Below are 3,804 nucleotides of genomic sequence, written 5' to 3'. Positions count from 1 at the left end.
GCATTCATCCTTTATTTAGTCTAACGTAGCTATTGATGAAGGCTTTACCTAAAGCAAAGCTTAACCCATTTCCCCCCAATACCTTCTCCCATCTTTTAGGGATAATGTACCAAACCACATATTCAATTGATTGTTTTTCTTATTTATACTAGTATAACATGCACGCGCGATGCGCCTTCCATTCCATTCCAAATAAACTCAAACTTTTTATTTCTCAGTTGTTCAACAAAAATATCCAGTTACATTTAAGAAATCAAAAAGAGACCCTATAAGATGCAGTTTCTTGCATTGTTACCGTCTCTCGACCATCAAAAGGGAACTTCACCTACACAGTTAAAGTTCAAAGTTACAATGAAAGTGATCGCATTCTTCAGTATTACATACGGATGCCTAATGGTAGATCCCAAAAACAAAGAAACTCTCTTGTGGATGCAATACAGTGATTGTCTTACATTTAGGTACCTGTAAACATATAAACATCAGTGGGGGGAAATCAAAGGAAGACTGAAAAAAGACATCAAACTAATAGCTTTAACTACCCCCAGGGTTACACAGTAAGAAAGCTTTTGGTCTACAGTCTGCGGCAAAACCATTTGTGGCAAAATTACATTTGTTAACGGATAACCATCCCTACAGATCAAACTATGACACATGCCTTCAGCATTATCATTAAAATGTCTATTCGACGAAGTTTCCATTAATGTATATATGAAACTTATACATACATAACCTAGGGTGATAGCTTGGTTCTAGACAGGGAAATCAGTTAAGAACACTGCTACATTAGCATGCAAATTTAAGCCATGCATAAGTATATTTGATTAAGAGTTATGTTTTACAGATTATGAATATTCAGGACAGAGTACAATGGAACTAAGAATTCTCAACATTAATTGATATTACATCTAGCCGTAAAGTTAAGAAACCATGACCTTAAAGTCTTAAAACCCATATACCGTAACCAAGCAATTGGTTAGCACCACCTCCATGCACACCATACATCCAAATAAAACCAAACTTCAAACTTCAATTGAAGTATTGAATCTTAAAGTTTCTCTCATAGGATAGTCTGGTTTACTTTTTCCACATAATGTAAGAAATGAACAACCTGAAGGGTATATTTTGTTAGAAATTAATCAATAATATATCTCTTATAGGTCATAACTCCCCTCCAAGTGAACTGAACACTTACTCAACTCCTAAAATACACAAAAATACCCATTATTGACTCTTTAAACTAATTACATTATTTGTAAGTTGTTAGTTGTTAGTTGTTTGTACCTACAATATACACAGGTTAAAACAACTTGAAATCAAATACCATTGACAATCATTTTTCTAATTTTCTATTTCTGCCACAATAAAGGGGTTTTTCATATGTTGTTCCAGAAATTAAGCATTGTGGAACAATTATGTTCCTTATATAGTTCATGAATCAGTTTTTAAGAAAAAGTTAATACCTGTCTCGCAAGCTATTTTGTCGATTTTCGAGTTGCTCATCCAATTGGATATTATATAACCTGCATAATTAAGTTTCAATTCAGTATATAAAGAAAACTACTGCTCATTTTTAAAGGCCTGCGCAATTCAGTTTGGATTGAACAGTCAACCCCAAACACCAATCCTGCACAATGTCGGTAGCCCATCGTCTAATTTTGCACCTTCATCTTCTAATATTATCAAGCAATTCAGTTTCAGTTCAACATTCAACCCCAAATAGTCGAATTGTAGTTGAAGTAAATCAGCGGGGAATTAATTGAAGTTCATGTAAAGAAGTTGTATTTTATACAGTTGTATATTTCATAAAAACCAATAAATCTATAGCCATTTGCAATTGAAACAATGCAATAAATCAAAATATGGTAAAAGACAATAAATCTAAGATGTAGCAGCACCTGTATTAGTTTGCCAACAATTTAGACATTGGAACAAATCTCCAGCTCACTCGAATTTCCGCATACAGTTGAAGGTGGTAAATTATTTGAGTTGTTAGATGAGAAGAATCTTCAGGGATGTAGGCCCTCCTTACTGGAATTGAATTTGATGTAAAGTTGGGTTAGATAATTTGATGAGTAAAATCGAGTTACCCAAATTTGAATTGAAATCCTAGGTATTAAATTTATAAGTCTATTATAGGGGCTCCAAACGTTCTCTTTTGAGGCTCACAAGATGACGAAATAGGGTCATCAAATAGCAATCAACAAAACCGGTTATCCTATTAGTTTTGCTAATGGCTAGAATACCATCAATTAATTAGTACATAATTGATTAACTAAATTAAGGTTAGTAATTTAATTAGATTAATAATTTGATCTATAATTAGTGATAGGAAATCAAAGATCAAAAAAAAATGATTTTTTTTTTATGAAAGTCAGTTGAGATTTGTGGAGATATTGAAAGAATTTTAGAGACTTATAAAATATCTTGTTAGTCAATAGAGAGTTCTTCAAAATCTCAAACAATCTCTGTTATTGGATCATGACTTTCTAAAAGTCTTCAGAATTCCATGTTATTGGATTTAGAATTTGAAATCAATGACTTGTGGTTTTGAGAGACTTGTAGAGACTTTTATTACAAACATACCATAAATGGCTAAAATGAAGTCTCTCCTAAGTAGGTGATATTTGGAGAGACTTTGTTCTTTCTATTTTCTTTAAGGATCAAAATATTAAAAACAATAACCAAATAAGCTACAATTAAATTCGTAAAAAAAATGAAGAAAAAAATTGTTGTCTTTCGAAACCAATAAGTTTACTAGAGATTCAAATCCCTTTTTTTTCGTCTCGTTTTGATTTTATTGGCAAAATGGTTATAATTTATGTTAGCCATGCATGGATTAACACATTTATATTGAAATATTCATATATTCATTTTGTAAAATAAATAAATATATTATTTGTCTCATGTATGTAATCTGAAATTCATATACGTTTTATTGTCTCAGTGAATCACCATAATTCCTTGAAATCATTCAGAGAGTCTCTCAAAATCTCTAAACTTACAGAGAGTCACCCAAAATCTCTTGCACAAAAAGTCTCTGAATGTCTATACTAATCCCAATTGACTAACCCCCTGTAAACTTACGGTTGGGAGTTCATGTTTTCCTAACCGTAGACAAACCCAAGATTTTTTTTTTATTTAAAAAACCTGAATTATGATTTGGTTTCCTAACCGTAAACCATAAATACGGTTGGGAGTTCATGTTTTCCCAACCGTATTAATTTCTGAAACTATTTTTTAAAACCCTAGTTTAATCAAATCTAACATATTCATGCGATCAAAAATAGAATAAAATAAAAAATACGGGTTCTTCAGTTCTTACCCAATTAAAATTATTATTGGCTAAGATAATCATCTATTGCGAACCAACCCAATTGAAGCAGAAAAAAATGGTAGAAGAGGAGAAGAAAAGATGAAGAAGATGAAGATGAAGATGAAGAGATGTAACTTTTTTTTTATTTAGGTTTAGTTTTGATTTTAATTAGACATAGATTAGGTAATTAGGTAAGTTGTCAAAGGATATTTTTGTGTTTCCGTTATAGTATAGGTCCTCCCCTCATCCACATTTAGGACATTAGAATCCATAGGAGTCCTAAAAACCAAATCTTTGGAGCCCCTATAATAGGATTCTAAATTTAGGCTGGTTTAAAATATTTCAACAAAGAATTAAATTGACTGATTATTGATTTCGAGGTTTTCTATGTTCGATTTAGGGACGACGAAGAAATTGATTTTAAAGTTTGGGTTTCTTGTTGTTCAATTCCGGACGAAGAAGAAAGAAGAGAAAAGAGATAGGTGGAAAAA

General features: G+C 31.7%; 1 long non-coding RNA gene across 1 annotated transcript; it reads right to left on the bottom strand.

Moving 5' to 3' along the window:
* Positions 1 to 360: 360 nt before the first annotated feature.
* LOC113274516 lies at positions 361 to 2,009 on the bottom strand. The gene is made up of 3 exons (XR_003323038.1): positions 1,896 to 2,009; positions 1,461 to 1,520; positions 361 to 462 (listed from the first exon to the last, which is right to left on the bottom strand). It is a non-coding gene; the product is annotated as an uncharacterized LOC113274516 (long non-coding RNA).
* Positions 2,010 to 3,804: the final 1,795 nt, after the last annotated feature.

The sequence above is a fragment of the Papaver somniferum genome, chromosome 4, assembly GCF_003573695.1.
Source record: "Papaver somniferum cultivar HN1 chromosome 4, ASM357369v1, whole genome shotgun sequence".
Taxonomy (NCBI): Eukaryota; Viridiplantae; Streptophyta; class Magnoliopsida; order Ranunculales; family Papaveraceae; genus Papaver; species Papaver somniferum.
This window is presented reverse-complemented; position numbering and strand designations above follow the sequence as displayed.